General features: G+C 35.5%; 1 protein-coding gene across 3 annotated transcripts in view; it reads left to right on the top strand.

Moving 5' to 3' along the window:
* Positions 1 to 14,505: 14,505 nt before the first annotated feature.
* The window catches only part of LOC129239269 (programmed cell death protein 4), a 72,718-nt gene continuing 65,064 nt past the window's right edge, over positions 14,506 to 22,159 (top strand). Inside the window, exons 1-2 of one of the 3 annotated variants that reach the window (XM_054874643.1) lie at positions 14,506 to 14,660; positions 14,890 to 15,213. The gene's annotated coding sequence lies outside the window, so the exon portion shown is untranslated. Of the gene's footprint in view, positions 14,661 to 14,766; positions 14,866 to 14,889; positions 15,214 to 22,159 lie in introns of those variants that run through there. The other 2 variants (XM_054874645.1, XM_054874644.1) reach the window with 2 other exon arrangements.

Here is a 22,159-nt window from a genome sequence, read left to right as displayed (position 1 = left end):
GGATATGGTTATACTCAAAGATTTAGGTGTTATTTATACTTTCGTCTAAACTAAACTGGAAAACGAGGTAATTACTTTTTGATTACCTGTAAACTTCCTTATCATAGAAAAATTTTCCAAAGTCATAAATAAGATAATCGAGCTAAGTATCCCCTTATTGAGGCGCGTGAAATATTTCTTTGTTTTAAAAAGGCCAAAAAATAATAATAATAAATTAAAATTATTTCCGATATGGAAAGTTTTATGAGCTCAAAGTGGAAGTCAACTAATGACTTGCGTGTGGGTTATAGGAGAATTTACAGAGGTGGCCAAATCATAAGCAACAATTGCCCTAATATAGAATAATTACTTCTTTTTTGTAGTTGAGTTTTGTAGAATGTTGACTGGAAGAAAAAATTATTTTAGTTTCCGCATAGAAACAAATAATAAAAAACTTCTTATAAAAACTGTGCAAATTCATTGAATGCACTGAGAGAACTGAGAATATGCCTTTCTGCTATTCCTCCAGTCCCTTCAGCCCGTGGTGAGCTATGATTCAGTTCTAGTCTGGCGCCATAAGCGCTAAATACTCCGCCACCTTCGCCAGTACTCGTCAGTCTGCATAAAGCTTCCTCATTCTTTCTATTGATGCAGAACTGAGATCTTTGAATTCATTAAAAAATTGTCTATAGTAAACCTCCGTCTGGATAGAGCAGGATAATGGCACAGAACGTTCCGATCATCCTCTGGTTGTTGTTGTTGTTGTTGTTGTTGTAGCAGTAACTTTGCCCTTTCAGGGTAGTGTAATCACCGGTCGTCTTCGTCTAACTCATCTTACGGTAGGCCCAGGAAACTTGCTGACCCTTTGGGTCCAGAGGGAGAGGCGTGTTAGATGAATGGGTTTGATGGGGCATGCGAAAAGGTGGTTAGTGACGTGCGGGGTGCCTTCACATGCCGGATATATGTTTAGTATGTCGAGGTCGATTCTGGATAAGTAAGAGTTTAACCTCCTACAGTTTCCAGAACGTAATTGTGCCAAGGTTACGCGGGACTGTCGGGGAAGTTGGAGCTCTTCGTCTGCAAAGGGTGGCGGTTGGACTCCGATGACGACATTCGGTGGTCGGGAGCTCAAGAAGGTGGTAAGAGTCTCCCGACGAATGTCGTTAATTGACTGTCTGTACACTGTCCGATTCAGTAATTGTCGGTCTGTTTTGTCCTAGATCTCGTCCGCGTAGTTGAGGAAGTGTCTCCTGATATGCCTGGGAGGTGGCTCAGGCTCAAGCAGGTGTCTGCATGGGTGGGACCTGCGGTAACACCCTAACAGTAACTTCTTGCTGAGCAGTTTATTATGCTCCTTCACAGGAAGCATATGGGCCTCGTCATGCAGATGTTGTATTGCGGACATCAGTAGACATCCTGTCGCAGTACTAATGGCAGTGTTTTGACAAGTCTTTCCCTTCGTCCACTGCGAATCACTGGTTCCAGGCGACCAGACAGGCGCAACATAGTTTAGAACTGGCCGGCTTATTGCCTTAAATGTCGATAGCTGGTGGTTTCATTTCGCCATCTTTCATTCGCTGCTCTAACAATTCCCTCAAAGATAAGTAGCTTACATGTTTGTAAGGGTATGCCTATGCAATTGTCTGTGATCTAATCAGTCAATTTAATGCCGAGCCACCCTAGTTAATCGGCTACGCAGTTACCCTCAATGGCGCAATGGTCAGGAAACCATTTTACCTTTAGGTGAAATGACTCAGCCATCTCTTTGAGAGATTTGCGGCATGTCATGGCTACCTTGGAGGTTGTCAACTGCTTTGTGAGAGATTTTATCGCCGCCTGGCTATAAGTGAAAATGTAGATATCATCTCCAGGTATCGCATCACACTGTGTCACGGCTTTTATTATTGTCATCAGTTCTGCCTGAAAGACACTGCAGTAGTTAGGGAGCCCAAAACTGAAGGAGATTCCCAGATGCTCGGAATATATGTATCTACCTCCACCCACCCTGCACTCGAGCTTTGAGTCTGCGTATGCATGGAAGGACTCGCCCTGTCTTACATCATCCCGTTCCCACTCTTCCCTTGAGGGTAGGACGTTCACGAGTTTTAATGGTGTAGGCGTGAGTGCATAGTCCAGCTGTCCGGGAAGCTCTAAAATGCCAGCCAGGATTTTACCGTGACCGTAATCCGTGTTTGACCTCTTACTTAGAGTGTGCAGCCTCATTGCCGCACTGCGCCAAATATATATTGCCTGCAGACCTACCGAAAGGAAGTTTAATGTCGCATATTTCGATGGTGTGATTGACATCGCACCGGTTATAAGAACAGATGCTAGTCCTTGAACCTTGTCAATTATACTGAAGTAACAAGGCCATTTCCCCAAAATTCTATTGCTCCATCTCGTAATGATTGCACGAGTCGGCAGGAGCGGTTTACCTGAGGATTCCCTGACATCTATCTTGTCTGTCAACAGAATCAACTGGGCAATCGAATGCTTTTCCCCTCTTCAAATCTCCACGTATTGATGGTATCATTCCAGTGAGGCTTCAGTGGATTAAAATCTTGGTGGTTCTTGCTCTTCATAAGATCTTTTTGGCTTGTACTACCTTAAACCATGTTCCTGCTTGCTCAAAGAAAATCAGGATGGTCTTCATTCCTAAGGCAGGAAGGAGAGGTCACATATTAGCCAAGGACTTCAGGTCTATAAGTCTTTTATTCTGAAGATGTTTGAGAGAGTGATCGCCTATCATATTCGAGGTTACTCTGAAGCCACATTATCTCCAGCTCGGCACGCTTACCTGAAAGGGAAATCTACTGGAACAGCCTTAGGGACCGTAGAGAAATCACTGGAAGGGAAACCATTCACTTTGGCGGCCTTTATGAACTTAGAGGTCGCTTTCAATGATGTTAGGGCTGAGGCAATTGTCACTGCACTAAATAGGCCAGAGGTAGAAAAATCTCTGTCTCTGGAACTCGTCCGTGCTAGGCTGTAGAGAAATTAGTAATATGGCGGGAGAAGCCACAAAGGTAAGTTACATAGCAGACCGTTATTTGGCTCTGAGCGAATTTAACAGAATCAGCTGATAGGCTGACGGTCCTTGAGGTGTGTTTACAAACAAAAACTGAGATTGTGTGGGAGATATACGAGAAAAATCAACCAATGGTACTTCGATGCCGTTTGAACTACTTCTGATTGGACGCGTGTGAAATTATCGTGCAGAACTCTCACAATTTTCTTTTTCACCATAGCTAAATAGCAAATCTGGTACAAGGATGATAGATACCAGGTTTGCTCGTTAGATATGGTGAAAAAAAACTTTTTTGAGGGGTACTTTGGACTCTACGTCGTTCGTTTTGTGTTTCACAAAATTTAACTTTAGCTTAGTGAAACACAAAACGAATGACGTCGGCATATCTGTCAAATTCGCTCAGAGCCGAATAACGGTCTGCTAGGTAGTACACCTGTAAAAATCTTTTCACCATGAACCTGATAATCTACCATCCTTGCGTTAGTTTTAAAATCGCCAGTTCATTTTATTCACTGTGAGATTTTATTATACGTGGTGAAAAGCCGAAATCCCTTACTAGCGAATCTTAAATTTAGTACTCATGAGAAGCTCAATTAAGTTTTGCGCTTTCTAATTTCATTAACAGTCCCTGCCTAGCCTGGATTCACACAAAGCAACTTTTGTTAAAGCAACTCATAATTTGTGGTAGAGTTGGCGACGAAGAAAAGAGAGGAGCACTGAGTTGCTCGTGCTCGGGCAACTCGGTTTGTGTTTTTATTCTTCTCAATGCTGTTGATGGCTGTGAAAAGTTATGATAATTTTAAATTTTCATAGGTTTAACAAAAATTTCATTTAAAACCATTACAATTAATAATAATAGAGAAATAATAATAATACTTATATGCCTAGAAAATTTGTATCTGATCTCCCTTTACTCCATAAAATGCGGCTGCTTTTGAACGTGGCTACTATACGTTGGTCTTAGTTTTGATGCCTATGACATTGGGTCCAAACATTGGTTGCATTTAATACCATTAATAACAAATCATAAAATCCCTGAAAAATGTTAATTTTGTATTTGTTTGACAATAGATAATTTTGATTACATTCAACAATTCTCAAAAAAGTGTTTTTTGCATCGATCATCAGCATAATTAATAAATACTAAACCAAAAATGTCAATTATTTTGATAAGCAAGGCAGTTGCCGTGAGTCAGAAGCACCAAAAGAGAATGCCAAAAATTGTAGCAAAAATAGTTGCCCCGTGTAAACACGGTCTTATTAGAAAGCATTCATTACACGTACAAAAGCTCATTTAGGTTTCGTCGCATCCTAAACACAAACCAACAAATGAATGGTTGCAAATTAACGCAGTGAAGTAATAAAAAAATTGTATTTGTTTGATGTTAGAATGAAGTCTTCTGTTTACAAAAAATTATTACGAGTGCTACGAAAATATGCGAAACACAATTCGTTTGCACCGAATTTGATGCAAAAAGCAATACAGCTACAAGCGAACATTGATTAAACTGAGAAGGTTCTGGGGGAATTTTAAGGAGAACTGAACTAGGAAAAACGATGCTGAGTGAATTAACAAAAAGAGACTTAATAAGAATGTATGTGTGTATGTATGTATGTATAAGAGATTGTAAAAATTAAAACATAGAGAAAAACAACTTTGCAACAGAACGTGAATTAACGTTCTCAGCATGCTGTCGCAAATTAATTTACATCAACGTTCTCTGCGGCATGTGTTCGCTCCGCATTGGTCATGCACTGGAATCTATACAAGGTGAAATCACTAGAGCAAAAACTACATTTCTATGCAATTTTGAAATTTGAATGCCAAAATTTTAAACAATTTGACATTCAAATTATCAAATACCAAGAAAAAGTACCAAATAGCAGAAAAAGCACCAAATCCATGCTTTGCTCACAACACCTTGTATGAATTCGTCTTGGGTATTTCTCACACACCCATGGAGAACACATTAATGTGTGTTAAGCTAAATACACACCAGGCAACCGTTGAAGCAACGGTTGCAGCAACGTGTTGCCTTTGTTTAAGAAACGCGTTGCGACCGTTGCTTCAATCTCAGTATTGTGAATAACTGTGGTGCAGGAAAGGTACAAGCGGAAGATACGTAAAATTAAATTTTTTAAATGATCAACGAAATGCGTAAAATTACTTCTCTTATTATAATTGACGAACTTTTGTACGAAAATAAGGAAGAAAAAAAATCTGGTCCAAAAATTGGCTTTTAAAAAAATCGAATTTTCGAACGAGAGGCTGCTGAAAGAACTGAAGGAAAATGAGCCGGCGGACTATAAAAATTACATGAGGATGGACGAAGCCCTGTTTAGAAAATTGTTGGACTTCGTAAAGGCCAAAATAACGAAACAAGATACCATAATGAGAGAGGCAATATCAGCAGAAATTAGACTGGCAATAACTTTGCGGTATCTTGCAACAGGAAACGCTTTTGCGGATTGAAATTTTTATCGATTTTATTGTATTCATTTTTTAATTGTTCGTATGCTTTTTTTCTAAAATTTTTATTTTTATATTTTTTACTACTTATATCCCACAGCTCTCTCAAATTTTTATATTCGTTAATAAAATTAACATAATTTTCATTATTTTCAATTGCCATTTTTTCCTTTTTCACTATATTTTACTCCGCACGAACCTTCTTCTTTGCTTGTGTTCAACGAACTGAACGAGTAAAAGCAGTAAACAATGATACACACGAAGCAACGGTTGCAGCAACCTATCCCAAAAATCAAATTTATTTGATATTTCAGGCAACGGTTGCAGCAACACGAAAATCATTTGGCAACACAGCTACACACGAGACAACGGTTGCTTCAACATGGCCGAGTTGCTGCAACGGTTGCCTGGTGTGTATTTAGCTTTAAATGTCACGTACGCCTATTGGAGGACAAAAACAAAGTGCTTGTGGGGGGACATTGCGGCAGAAATACATTTTACACACACTACCATTCGGAAGTCCGCAGGTTCTCCGTGCATGAAACATCAAATGATAGAAAGTTTTTTTCTAATAGCATTCGCCTCTCGACAGGCAATGGCGAATCTCCGAGCACATTTCTGCCATGAAAAGGCGTCTCATATAAAAACTATTTGGTGTTCGGAGTGGGATTAAAATATATGTACATGTATATGTATGTAAATATATGTGTATGTAGATAAGAAAAATGAAATACCACCACAGCTGCGACCAATTCACTGAGAAGAATATAAAAATCAAAACAGAAACATCAAAATATAGTAGACATAAATAAGGGGAAATACCCCTCCCGTTACCGGTTCGCTAATCTCTACGTATTGGAGAGAAAACACACACTTTATATGCTAAAATTTTCTTTACACTGGCGAACTAAAAAATGTGGACATATTGAAATTTTATATGTATATACATTTTTACCGCTGTTTATTTATACCTATTTTTGCAACTTATAGTTAATTAATAATTCAAATTAATAGTTTAGTCATACTCTCGTGCAGTGACAATCAAAATCAGTAAAAGTCCTCTCAGTTATACGTGAATTGCTGCGACCAACTATGCCTCCTAAAAAAGGCACCCAGCAACAGCACACATGTGGTGTTTGCCACGCGGCTGTTCACGCCAGAGCATCTAGTATTTTGTGTGTAGCCTGCCGTACGTGGACTCATGCCAATTGTACGGGGCTTACCAAATCCGAATTCTTCGATTTGGCAAACAAAGTTAAATTACAGGGGTTCCTGTGGAAATGTGATTCCTGCAAATTGGAGGTTAGTGTCGTCGATCTTGAATCCGATGACGATGATGAAGATAACGATAATATTACCATGAATAAGCTAAGACGACTGCTCGACGACCAATGCTTGAAGCTGAAGAACACATCTACGTAAAATTGAAGTGCAATAGTTCTGATATCATCGTCGGGTGCGTCTACTTTCCTCCGAGAGCTTCACTCGCAGCTTTCCAGACATTCATTGATACGCTTCACTATCTGAAGGAAAAACATAGTGCCGCAAATCTCCTTATCACTGGCGACTTCAACCTTCCTGGCAGCTCACCCTGCACTGACTGTGAAAATCTTATATACGAAAGTTTCTCTTCGCTGGAATGCCAACAATTTAACAGTGTCCATATCGATAATAATAACTTGCTTGATCTCTGCTTTAGTAACATTTCTATTCAGGTAGAATATACTCAGGCAATCACCACGATGAATCTGTATCACCCTGCCCTTGATATCACTATCGAGCTCCAGCCCAGTCTACAGCCTGCAACACCGACTTACTATGATTTCAAGAACGGTGACTATGATAATCTCAATAACTTCTTCGTAAACGCTGATTGGTCTAACTTACTTATATTCATCAAGCACTGTAGACTGCAAAATAAACCCATGGCGGGCGATGGCCATGTCTCGTCGATAATAATCTTAAGGGCAGTCCATTGTTTTTTGCAAAAGCGGCGCATTTGTAAATTGAAGAAGCTATCTTAGGAGTCCGTGTACGCACAGTTGCCGAGTGAAAGAATTTCTGTAGAAAAGCACTAGAAGTGAGAGAGCAAGCTTAGTTTGCTTATGTTTAAAGTATATTTAGCGTTTCCACGACAGCCGGTTCTACTTTACCGAAACGACCCGGATTTATATCCGGCCAAGGACTGTCATTTCAGCAGCATTCCCCGTATGAATGTTTATGTTGCTACAACAACAACAACAACAGAGCAAGCTTAGGATAGTTTCCTTATATTGTCGATTAGTGATGGTAGACCGTTAGAAACATTATTTTGCACCGGACCAGCTGTGAAAAATGTTTATGATAATTTTTAATTTCCATATATTTAACCAAAATTTCTTTAACAAATTATACTAATTAATAATAATAATAAATAAATTATAATAATGTATGACTAAGAAAATTTTTATCTAGTGCGTTGTTTTTTTTTTGCAAACGGCAAAGTCCATTGAAATTTAGATGAAAATGTTAGCAAACCCAACAAATATTTGATTGAAAATTCATTTTGAGGTTAAGTTCATGCGTACATAAAATGCGGCTGGTTTTGATCGTGACTTCAATACGTTGGTGCCAGTTGTGATGCCAATTACATAATCTCCAAACATTAAATATTAAAATTTCGAAAAAAATATGTTAATATAATCCTTTAAGAATATGTCAAAAAAATTTTAGAACGTAAATTTCAATATTTCTTATATTATAGATCGTCAACCGTGACGACTCTATACTTTGCGTTCGAGCGCTGGGACAGGTTGAATTTTCATGTATTCAAACTTTAGACGCGTTTTTCTCAAAACTATATTTTTCGAATTAGTGTACACGATGACTCGAAAAGTTATTGACCGATCTCCCTGAAATTTTGCACACATCTTTTTTATGATATTACTTTTTATGTGAATTTAAAGTTTTCGAAAACTTTTCGAAAAAATAATTTTTTCAAAGCAAAAATAGTAGGAAAATTCGCCCCAAAATTCATTTTTTAAGCATTTTATATGAAATGTTTAAGCATTTAAATAAAAATATATTGACTTCTTCATTTTAAATAGTTTTAATGAAAATCAGGGAAATATGGCCGTTTACAGGTATCTGTCCCCTTAATTGCATATAAACCATTACTAATAAATCATAAAATTCGCCAAAAACGTGAAAATTGTGTTTGTTTGATAATACTTCATTATAGTCAAAGCGAATCTATTAAATGTGGTATCGGCAAATCAGCTGATTTGTGTTTTTTTTTCTTTCGCCGTGTCCATGTGGCTGTCAGCCCAGAAAGAATCAAAGCGAATTCTTTTTTTGTTTTCTACTTTTCCAATATTTTGCTTTGACAACCAAACGTACAAAATATTGTTGTTGGTCATTGCTACCACCTTTAAGGGGGGAGCCTCAAGTAGAAGCCTCAAAATCGGTCAATTTTTAATCATATTTTTAAAGCTGATAAAATAATTATTTTGAAGCTTTAACACAACTTTATATACATATATAACCTTTCGAGAGTACAAAAAAAGTTTTTTTCATTTTTTCCCCCCAAAATGGCGTCTCAGGATTATTTCTTGTCGGTTGTCTACCGCGCGAGGTCTCAAACTGCTCTATTTATTAATCTTAGTCCATCGGTCTGAAACAAAAAAATTTAATTGGTTTTTTATAACATATCAACGGAAAGGATGAACATATAAAATTAAAAAACAAGTATAAAATTAATTATAAAATAAGCCTTTAAAAAAAGTCAGAATTTAGGGCTATTTTATTGATATTTTTAACTCCCAAAAAAGTAATTTATCAACGCGAAATATCTGAAATTTTAGGTTTAGATAGTAATGTACAGAAAGGCCTCACCAAACTTCAAACAAATCGGTCGATAACTTTTTGAATTACAAGACGAGCAGTTTTTAAAAAAGTCGTTTCGAGATAATTGAGTTTAAAGTTTGAGGTACAGGAGCGCACGGACCGCTCTCTACCTAGTTAGTGGGCTGTAGAAGCTATAATATTGAGAATTTCGGCATGAAAATTTCACAGAATATTCTTAAGATACCATATTTTCAGACTATCAAAACAAAATCGATTTTTTGAGGCCTCTACATGAGGCTCCCCCCTTAATGAATGCGCCTTGATTATGCTTATATTCGAAAATTCACAAAAAATTCGTTTAATTAGTTCATTTCAGTGCTTATTGTAGCGGTCATTAACCTAATTAATACGCAATAACGCAACAGTGGTCAATTATTTTGATAAACAAAACTTCCATACCGCACCAAGCCACTAAACAACAGGCAAAGAGGTGGCGCTCGTGGGGAAGTGTCAATAGTCACGAACCATTTGGCCTTTGGTGACGGTCAAAATTTTTGACAAGAGCTTTATATGTGTGCGTGTCGGCTGATTGACGCTAATATCAAAAATTTTTGATTTTCATCATTCAAAAGCCGACAACAAGTATGTGTGACACGACGACACCCGACTGCACTAACACACACAAAGCTCAGTCAAGCATGCTGGTACGTCTCCCGAGGCCAATAGGTTTTGGTCTGAAAATTTCTAATGTATGCCTATTTACATATACATACATACATATTTTTATACATACTGAGAGAACACGCATGAGAATATATTTCTCATACATGTACATATGTATTTTTCCATCTGCATTTTAATCGTTATCTATACAACATACATATGTATGTATGTAGTATATTAAATGTCTTTGTCATGTTTTTTTGTACAAACACCTAGTAAATTAGTTAATATCGCTGCTGAAATTCGCACAGCATGAAAAAAAGGAGACAGCTGATGCAATAATTGTGGTTTTTACCTACACAAAATGTTATATATTTGATGCTACGTGCCGGAAAACACGAAATGAATAAAATTTATGAGCAAAACAAAGGCACGAAGTGAAATTAAAGTTGCCTTAAGTTTAAATATTGGTTAACAATAAATATTTTATATTTTAATGATTTTTATCTATTTTTTTATTTTTATTTTTTAAAAGCTTAAATAACAACAGAATTGTTATATAAACAAAAAAGATAACGCAGCGCTAGCAACGGAGGCTTACAGCTGATTTTAATGATTAGTAATTTAACTAATTAATAGTTTAAACTCTATTTGAAATATTAGAAATAAGTTCCATTGGCAGTTGCAGTCAACGATTGCCGATGAGCGCCATATTTAAAATCAAGAAACGGTTAACTTTCATCCCCTTTACGCCAACAAAATTTAAACTCTGCGGACAACAAAAAAAATTCAATGGCAAAAACAAAATAAAATAATAGCAAAACAAACAGTAAAATAGGGGACACATGTAGGTATCACAAAGAGGCTTGCCATATTTATTTAGATAATTAAAAGTTATTTTATGTTATTTTAGTTAAAAATTTCTACTTAAATGGAATTTTTATGAAAAAAAATTACATAAATTTAGTCATTTAAAAAAAATGTAATAAAGAAAATTTAACTAAATTGTTTAATTTTTAATTAATTATTTTATCACTAACTATAGCCACATGAAAAATTTGTTATGCATGTTTTTATTCTAATTTGATTTGACATTTGACGCAAAAACATTGGATCTGTTCCCATGGCACCCGAACCGGCTACGTTACCGGAATGACTCGGATTTTTGCCGACCAAGGGCTGCCGCCCCAGCAAACTAGCCCCGTCTAGCGAACCGTTAGGCGTCGCCGGATGAGCGAGAATGGAGAGTAAAATTTCAAGGCCATGCAACGTTTTGGGAATTTTCGTTCCGCGAGAGAGAAAAAAGACATAACGTAGCGGAAAAGGAGAGAGAGGGCTATACTTTATATATCTTAGATACACTTTAGTCTTTTTTCCTGAGTTTTTCCTTGTGGTTGCTAATTTCTAGTTAGATATAACACTGCCTGCTTTTTGGCGCTTGTTTGTAGGTGCAAACTTGTAGGAAATATATTTTTGGTGCCTACGTTTTGGCGTTATATTTCCTTGGTGCTTACTGTTTGGGCCGTTTTTTTAGTACCAATTTTTTGGCGTCTTTTTTTTTTGTGCCTACTTTTTGGCGTTATATTTCCATTTCCTTGCTAGTGCTTGTGCGTACTATAAAGTGCTATTCATTGCGGCGTCGGATTAATTGGTATTGCCTTGCGGTAATTTGTGCCGTTGCTGCGTTCTTGGAATATTTATGCTGTTAAAACACCAATAAACCTCATGTTGCCGATTTGAAATTGGGTTTAATTGCATTACATAAGTAGGACTAAACAATAGTTGCGTAATAAATTTCATGGTAATACGTGAGCTGAAACCAAAGGAATCCTGTTTCTTACGTCTTTTTAGCCCACAAGGCCCGATAAGGTCTTCAGCAGTATTTGAAACACGTAGCTACACCTACAAGGGTTAGTTTAAAGAATTATTCTCAAACAAAGTATTCCCTTGCAGGGTTTAGTAAATTCAGAAATTGGCAATGCATTGTATTTTGAAGAACTAGAAAATAATGCGACTGGCCTGTTTTCACCTAAAGGGTTACATACATCTAGAATTTTCAAAAAATCGTATTTTTTTGTTTCGATATTTCGCAAGTATAATATCTTAAGAATACACTGTGAAATTTTCATGCGGAAATTCCCAATACTATAGCTTCTACAACTCATTAACTGGGTAGAGAGCGGTCAGCGCGTTCCTGTACCTCAAACTTTAAACTCGTTTTTCTCGAAACTACTTTTTCCGGCACGGTCTGCATGATAACTCATACAGTTTTTAATATTTTTTGATGAGATTTTTTTTTTTAATACTCGAAAGTGTTTTCGCCATAGTCTGGAATTTTGATGTTTTTATTAAAAAATTGTATAAACATAATTAAAGTGTGACTTTTATAACGTAAAACGCATACTTCTTTTTTAAATGCCGGCGCGATAGACTATAGGTTAGTTTAGGTTGAATGGCTGCCCTAGCTAAGGGCTCACTTGGACAAATATTAAAAATTCGTCCGTTGTGGTGCCATACATGGGAGAGGAGAAAGGAGATGGGAAGGAAGAAGGAGCCTTGGGATTAGAGACGATGATGACCATACATTTTACGACGACGCCGACGGGGGCTGATTTGCGTTCGTAGTTAGCCGTAACAAGCTACTGACGAACTTCACCAAATTTATGATGTTTACACCAGCTATATCCGCAGGCGTAGCGAAAAAGTGAGAGCCCAGATGTCTAAGGCTTTGCCAGACGAGAGCAGGGCAGCTGAGAAGAAGATGTTGAGATGATTCCACCTCGTCTTCAAGATAACTTCTGCAGAACGGACTTGAGGCAATCCCAAGTCTCACCGCATGAACACCTAACGGACAATGTCCGGTAAGGATAGCCACCAAATTCAAGAGCTAGGGCTTTGTTAGCCTTAGGAGTTCCTTTGAGCGTCCCAGATCTACCCGTGGCCAGAAGGATCTCGCGACCTTGCACGTTTGCGCACTAGCCCAGCGCTCGCTGAGTTGACTCGAGGCCCATCTTTCCAGGAGCAGACCACAGGTTCTCATGGGAACCCCAATTCTCTCACAACGATAGACTATAACTACAATTTTATTTTACAAGAATTTTTTTACTTTTTACAGATCTATCAACATTCCAAGGAGAAATGATACAGACCATAGGGAAACTTTTTTCATTGTTCTTTGGGTCACGTAATTTTTTATATACCAATTTTTGAAAGGAAAAATGAAAATACGTTTTTTTATAAAGTAAAGAAAAATTAAAATAATTTTTTAATAAGGTAAAGAAAAATGAAAATACATTTTTTTATAAAGTAAAGAAAAATTAAAATAATTTTTTTTATTGTATAAAGTAAAGAAAAATTAAAATAATTTTTTTTATTAAGTAAAGAAAAATTAAAATAATTTTTTTTATAAAGTAAAGAAAAATGAAAATACATTTTTTTATAAAGTAAAGAAAAATTAAAATACATTTTTTTATAAAGTAAAGAAAAATTAAAATAATTTTTTTTATAAAGTAAAGAAAAATGAAAATACATTTTTTTATAAAGTAAAGAAAAATTAAAATACATTTTTTTATAAAGTTAAGAAAAATTAAAATAACTTTTTTAAAAAGTAAAGAAAAATTAAAATAATTTTTTTTTTTAGAGTTTAAGTACTAATAAACAATGAATACAATTTTTTTATATTTATTTTAATTGCTTTATTATATTTATTTACCTGTATATGCATGATAAGTTATTATGCTATCGCGAAATTTTCGCCTGAGGGTTGTTTTTTTATAAAAATATTTTTATGTGTTTGTTTGCGCATATATCTCTCATAAAATATTATTTTAAACTGAAAATTTGGATTAAAATAATACAACAATTTTCCAATAAAATAAAAGGTTTTTTGTTTTGGTAAAAGGAAGAAAAACTTCACTTTGCGCCTTCAGATTATTAGACTTTTTGGATTAAGTTTCTGATATTCTATAAGCTATACAATTACCCTTTTGATTTATAATAATAAAAACTTCTCCAAGGGCAATGATTATTCGGCATTTTTGATTAAATTTTCCATATTCTATAACCCTATTGAATTATAAGTATTAATAATTTTAAAAAAGGTCTGGCAGCCTTATGCTCAAATATATAGTTGGTATGAGAAATTTTGGAGGGGCAAATTAAGCAGCGAAAAATGGAATATTCATGAAAAACAAAAACAATCTAAAAATGTCTTCAGGGGAATTGAGCAAGAGAAACAACACCAGGGTTGCATTCACCATGCTTTAAGCGAAAGTTAGGTGAATTAAGTTACTTACTTTCTAAAATTAACTTTACAGTCTATTTAAGTATTCTGTGCAATTCTACGGATCCAATTTAACAATGTTCAATGATTTTTATTCTTATTCAAATTAATTAGGTGGTGCTTAAAATGAATTTATATAAATGTTTTCAAGTACTCTTTTCAATTTACTCAGTGTGTCATTTCACGATATTTTTCTGCCAGCTATGCAACCCTGCCGTCATTGTCGAGTGGAGAATTCAGCAGATGGTTAATACTTTGGTTAACACTTCAGCAGAATTTGTTGAACGACGAAAGTGAATTTTTATAACAGCGACCTGCGATCCAATGACAAGGAAGATTTAAATTTTCTGATATTGAAAAACAATTTTCTTATCTTAAAAAATAAATCTTCTTTCAAAGTGAATTGCAAAAAGGTGGAGCCATTGGTTTCCGTTTGCAAAAGCAACGGCAAATCGATTTGTACTTTTAATATTTTTGCATCCAGTTATTATAAACTACTAATTGGAGCGAAAAATAAACTTGTGGAAAGTTGTTCATGAAAACTTAAACGCGAAGACGAAATTTTTGCTAAAAATTCGTTCGACGTAAAAAGCTGCATGCACAGAGAAAATCCAATAGGTATAGCCTACTTTTTTTCTCTAGTGTGTCGAAGAAATATTGTGTAAAAGAAGAATAAACTAATGTAAAATAACTGGAAATTTTAAACGCAGTTACAGAAACAATTGTATGAACTGTTTTTCGTCTCAGGTACGGGAATCATAAAAAAATTCTTATTCGATTGTGTACATCCTGTGTATCCTGTTAAAAAAAAACTGAAGTATTTTGCAGAAAAAAGTGATTAGTTCGCCCTTTTGTGTGTTGTCATTGCCAACGATTAAGCGTTCGCAGGCGAACAACAATAAAACAAACTGTAAAGTACAATAACTGTTAGAGAGTAAAGACTTCCTTGGCGATTTGTGGACGAAGGTAAGTCATATTTATTTTGCTTTCTCCTTAATTCAGTTCGATTTGTACCACAGTTTTGTTTTATTTTGTACATTTATTGAGTGCTTTTCTAGAATTTACGAAACAACAACTGTGCGCTATTTCGCTCATTAAGTGCGGAGGTCGTAAGAAATTCGCTGTCGTGGCCACAAAGTTCCCGTCAGCCTGTAAATCTGTAGATCAAACAATAATCCCGTTTATTTACATATACGGCACTTCGCCAGCAAAGTGCTGATGTAATGTTACTCTCATCCAGGCAATGTATGCATGTATGTACATGCATACGTGGTTGTGCAGAAATGTGTGCACATAAAACAAACATACCTCGTTCTTCGCCAGTTACTTTGCCAAAAACTAGCAAGAAGCAATTTTAATCAAAACTACATCTTGCGCCATAACTTTTAATTAAAACAACTCATGAGGCATAAAAAGTAGCAAGAGATAATGTATTAAACGTTGCCTATCGTACGTTGTTTTTTTTCCAAAACAATGCAACGTAAAGTTTCTATCTTTAAACCGCACTATTTCTGTGGATTTTTCGAGAATCTTTTTCACTCTTCTCGCTTTCATCAATATGTTACATACACACGTTTGTTTGCACGCCACCGAATCGAGCTGAAAAGCAGGGCGACAACATTTCTTATTGGCTTCTATCGGCGTTTGTTGTTGCCGGCCTCTCCAGCTGTTGTGCTACTTGTTGTGTGGGGATGAGAAATGGTGAAGTCAATACATACATAGATATTAAGAATGTGCAGTAAAATCTCAATATAACAAATCTTGATAAAGAAAAGAACATAAATTATTGGACGAATCCACTGAAAAAGCCGCATTGTTGGGAAATTTTCCAAACAAAAATGCTTCATAGATATAACAAAAACACTCTAAATTGATCAGACTTAATTATTATAACTTAATAGTAAATTGATAAAATGTTTAGATTTAATTACAAAAAAAATTACAAAAATAAAACAAAATTTAAATAGCACTTTATTGCTGTTCGCTTTTTACCCCAAAGCAATAACAAGTTATAAAAACATCGTTTTCCCGTTGCCGAAACCTCTACATAGCGAATTCTGAATACATACATACATACATATGTATGTGGTGGTACCTTGAGCGATTGTTTAAAGTAGGGGTTAGGGGTAGTCAGAGGCTCGAAAATGTTGATTTTTAATAATTATTTTCTGCTAGTCAATTGCTTTATTTTACAATAATAAAAACATAGCATTAATGACAAGTGTAGCAAAATTTCAAAAACAAAAAAATTATTAAAAAATAAATTTTGATTATAAGTAAATAAATGATAAATTTATAAATTAAAGAAGTGAAAGTTATTGCTGTATGCGTGGAGGCCGTTTCTCCAGAAGTCCCTTGCGGTGATGTTGTTGTTGTAGCAGCATAAACATTCCCCATACTTACATACGAGGAATGCTGCTGGAGTGACAGTCCTTGGCCGGATATAAATCCGGGTCGTTTCGGTAACGTAGAACCGACTGTCCCTTGCGGTGGTCATCACAAGTCCTTGGAGATTCATCTAAAATCAAGCGGACAAGAGAAATTAGTTTTATTAATAGAAATCTTGTGGCTCATTGAAGCTTTTTTTTTTTCAAAATGAACACTATGGCGGCCTCAGGTATTATTTTTCATATTTTCGAGAAATAACCGACAATTAATTGTCAAAAAAAATCAAAATTTTTGAAAAAAAAAATCGAAATTTAAAAAAAAAAAATTAGAAAATTTTTGAAAAAAAAAATGGAAAATTTTTGAAAAAAATTGAAAATTTTTGAAAAAAATTGAAAATTTTTGAAAAAAATGGAAAATTTTTGAAAAAAAACCTCCGGTCAGGCACGAGTTTTTTATGTTTTTCAAAAGCAGTATAAATTTTATTGAAATCCGCCAAGTGGTTTTTAAGTTACATTGATCACATCTTCAAAAAACTTAGTTTTGAGAAATACCCAGTTATTGTTTTTTTTTATTTATTTTATTTTTTTTTTTTTTTGTATTTTATTTTTTTTTTGTATTTTATTTTATTTTATTTTTTTTTTTTTTTGTATTTTATTTTTTTTTGTATTTTATTTTATTTTTTTTGTATTTTATTTTTTTTTGTTGCACGAGCGCCCTTTGTTAATTGTTGAATAACTCGAAAAGTATATGTCGGATTCACTTCAAATTTTCACACAAGATTTTTACGATATTATAAATGCAAAAATAAAAATTGGGGAAAGTGGACTCCACTTGCTTTATATCGTATAAAAGGATTTGCATGCGATCAGCGTACGCATTAGAGACAGCAAGAGGTAACAAAAAAGTGCAAGTTTTGAGTGACTAAAGAATATCGTTGATTTTTGACATTTTTTTTTCGCTGAGCTGTCTCGCCTTTTCTTCCCTACAAACTGCAGAAGCTCGAAGTTCTGAGAGTTTTGCAAAGAAACAATCGCTAACCAAATTTCTTTTTATGAGCTCAATTTCAAGAAATTGCCTGTCGTCTCTTTTAAATTTCTTTAGTGTAAATCCGATCGAAAAACGTCACTCCGGCAACAGTACCAAAGGTGTACGGATATTTTTTATTTTGTTTCAACAACACTTCCAGATACTAATTTTCATTAATTATGAATCTTCGGACAATCATTCAGTTCTCATAATAAAACCACTAGTAGAGGATGCCACGTGAGCAGATGTGGATTGCGTAGGTAGCAACATTCACCACATCCAATTTTATTGTATGTTTCCTTTTTTTTTTTGTAAATCCTCCTTCTGCGTAAAAACCTTTGCAACAAATTGTGTCTGTAAAATACTCGTAAATGTAACTTGTACAATGAAGCTATAACTGAAATATATTTTGACGTGATAACGTCTTATAATTCGATGTATGCGTCGTTATCTTGCTCATACGTCGTTACCTTGCTTGAACTACAAGCGAAAGCGCGAAACGAACGACAAAGAGGCACAATCGGCCCCCGCGTTCGGCAACGTTCGACATTTGGCTCTCTCCTACTTGAGTGAGCACATATATGTATGTATATGCGTATTAGGGCGGGTCGATTTAAAAATCGCTCATTGCTCTGTGAAAATCGTATTCTAGGGATCAAAATAAGAAACTTTGCCGAAGGAACCATACCTCTAAAACGAATTCTGATGTCCCCCAATTTGGGTCGAACGAAAAATCCCACTTTGACCCATTTAGAGAGCTCCAATCGAGTCCAAATGTATGACCGACCTCCACTAACTTTGGACGGCCGATCCACCCATGCCAGTGGCACACCCCCTGGAACTCCCCTGGGGGGTTCCCCATACAATCATTTCAAAATATCACCATTTTTGGCCTTTACATGAGAAAAGAAACTAAAAAGTTCGACCCAAATTGGGGGACATCAGAATTCGTTTTAGAGGTATGGTTCCTTCGGCAAAGTTTCTTATTTTGATCCCTAGAATATGATTTTCACAGAGCAATAGGCGATTTGACTTTTTCAATACACATTACACTCGAAACACTCCCTTGCATTTCCTACTTTTCTTATCATATCATGTCGTAGAGAATAGATTCGTACATTTGATATGTCTTAATTGATTTGTATGCATCTTTACATTTAGATTTGTACTTTTTGTTTGAAAATTGCGCGAAATTGTATATTTGCATGGTTGTATGTATCGGCATAGGACATGTGTATATTAGACTATGAAAATTGCACCAAAGTATATGTACCTATGTATGCATGTTTATATGCATATACTAGTATACAACATATTTTTTCCTTCATATAAAGGGTGGTTAAATTTCAAGGGCCGATGTTGAATGTGAACCACACCTAAACGTCAAGTTTTTTTCTGCATTTCATTTGACATTTTTCAATTTCAGACTAACTCAATTTGAACAATGGAAAGATACACAATCCAGCAACGCGTTAAAGTTATTAAGGCATATTATGAAAACGGGCGTTCGAATCAAAATGCATATCGTGCACTTCGTGCTTTTTTCGGACAATTTAATCGTCCAAATGTGCGTACAATCGGAAAAATTGTGCAAAAGTTTGAGCAAACCGGGTCTGTAAGAGATGTGAAAAGACCAGTGCATGCTCGTAGAGCTCGTACTGCAGAAAATATTGCTGCTGTTCGCAAAAGTGTGGTTGAAGAGCCGTCCACCTCAACTCGTCGTCGTGCCCAACAATTGCACCTCTCACGCTCGTCTTTGATGAACATTTTGCAAAAAGACTTGCATTTATATAAACATAATAACGCACAAACGCACACAAACCAAAATATAACACAACAAAACACAACAGGAAACAACACAACAGAACATAACATAACACAACATAACATAACACAACATAACATAACACAACATAACATAACATAATATAACATAACATGACCTGACATGACATGACGTGACACGACATAAGAAAACATAACATAACATAACACAACACAACATAACATAACACAACATAACATAACATAACAGAACATGATCTGACATGACATGACGTGACACGACATAAGAAAACATAACATAACCTGACATGACATGACGTGACACGAAATAAGAAAACATAACATAACATAACATAACAAAACATAAAAAAACATAACATAACATAACATGCAGTTCAAGCAAGTTAACGCCGCATGAGCAAGATAACGACGCATTTTTTGGTGCGTGCAGCCGGCTACATCGAATTATAAGACGTTATCACGTCAAAAAAAAATTGTAAAAAAAAACATTAAAAAAAAAATATTAATAAAAAAATTGTGGTGTGTTAATAATTTTTCAACGAGGGATATATGAGAAGAAATAGTAGTGGTACGAATTAATAGGGCAAGATGACAATAACTTCAGGCTTCATTGAATCTTATTTAACTTTTTCCACATCTTCTAAAATGTTTTGTATTCACTCGAGAAAAAAAACCAAACTTCCAATTACAAAATAAAAAGTAAATAACAGACGCCTATAACCAGCGAAACCCGGCATAAATAAACAACGAAAAGAGTAAAGCGGAACAGTAAACGCTCTTTTTTATTCGCTATTCGCTTGCTTTCTATACTTACCGGCAAAAATGATTATTTTCAACAATTACTCGTTGGCTTGGTGTGGGTTGATACAAACGGAATTTTATTGTATTACATAAGTGAATACATATGTACATACTAGTACACACATACATGTGAGTACATATGTACACATAACTATATGTATTTGGTTATCCACATGTGTATGCACGTCCGTGTGTGTACTGTAAGACTTTAATTGAACGATGAAGTTTCTGCAATAAATTCTGTTTAGACCGCACTTTTTATACCTATGTTTTTTGGTCTGTTGGTGTGGAAGACACCGTAGCTGAAATTTTTTCAAACATTTATTCGTATGTTAGTATTTGTATTGCGCATTTATACATACTTCTCTAGATATAAAGTGGTTTGGTGCGTGACTACCATTCGGAATTCACAGAGAGAATGTAAGTTCGAATCTCGGTGAAAACACCAAAATTAAGAAAAACATTTTTCTAATAGCGGTCGCCCTCGGCAGGCAATAGCAAACCTACGAGTGTATTTTTGCCATGAAAAAGCTCCTCTTAAAGATATCTGCCGTTCGGAGTCGGCTTGAAATTGTAATATAGGTCCCTCCATTTGTGGAACAACAGCAAGACGCACACCACAAATAGGAGGAGGAGCTCGGCCAAACACCCAAAAAGGGTGTACGCGCCAATTATTGTATATATATAGATATAAAAGTAAAATTTTGGAGTGGTTCAAAATTTTGGCAGATTTCTGAAAATTTTTTCCGTCAGGGAAAAAATTTATAAAAAATCAAAAATAATTTGTAGTCATTTTAAACTCGCACTTTATTATACTAAAATTAATGGCTATTAAATTGCGTACACAATTCTTTTTTTTTTGTTTTTGTTTTTTAATTTTGTTTAAAAAAAATTTCGGATTTTTTAAAATCTTGTACAAAATCTGAAACTTTAATTTGTACGATATTTGTTGTAAAGGGTGGCTAAGTTTCAAGGGGCGGTGTTGATTTTGAATAAAATACCATTTTTTTTAGGAAATTATTGTCGCATCTCTTTATTATGATAATATTGGTATATGGCTCAATTGCGTATGGAACAAAATATCGGCCAAATGGCCGCCGCTGCCTCGGCGGCACGCCTCCAACCAAATTTTCGATGACGCTGAGGCATTATTGAGGTTCTATGCCGTTAATGTGCCGAATTATCTCATCCTTTAGCTTTTGAATTGTTGCTGGCTTATCGACGTGTACACCTTTTCTTTCAAATAATCCCAAAGAAATAAGTCCAATGGTGTCAAATCACATGATCTTGGCGGCCAATTGACATCGCTGCGACGTGAGATTATGCGGCCATCAAAAGAGCCATTATTTCGTTAGCTGTGTGACAAGTGGCACCGTCCTGTTGAAACCACACATATCGTCCACATTCATATCCTCCAATTCGGGACAAAAAGTTCGTTATCATCTCACGATAGCGAACACTATCACAGTAACTGCCTGACCTGATCAGCCTCATTTTGGAAAAAATACGGCCCAATGATGCCGCCGGCCCATAAACCGCATCATAATGCATGATAATTATCATTCGCCCAAATGCGGAAATTCTGCTTATTGACGAATCACTGAGGTGAAAATGTGCCTCATCACTGAAGATGATTTTCTTCACGAAGTGCGCGTTATGCATTTTGATTTGAACGATTTGATTTTCATAATAAGCCCGAATAACTTTAACGCGTTGCTCGATTGTGTATCTTTCCATGGTTCAAATTCAGTTGGTCTGAAATTGAAAAATGTCAAATAAAATGCAGAAAAAAACTTGATGTTTAGGTGTGGTTCACATTCAGCATCGGCCCTTTTAATTTAACCGCTCTTTATAAAAATAAATATCTAAGTCACCGCGTACTGTAATTCTC

Source organism: Anastrepha obliqua, chromosome 2 (genome assembly GCF_027943255.1).
Source record: "Anastrepha obliqua isolate idAnaObli1 chromosome 2, idAnaObli1_1.0, whole genome shotgun sequence".
Classification (NCBI taxonomy): Eukaryota; Metazoa; Arthropoda; class Insecta; order Diptera; family Tephritidae; genus Anastrepha; species Anastrepha obliqua.
The sequence above is the reverse complement of the archived record's forward strand: the minus strand, read 5'-3'. Positions and strand labels throughout refer to the sequence as shown.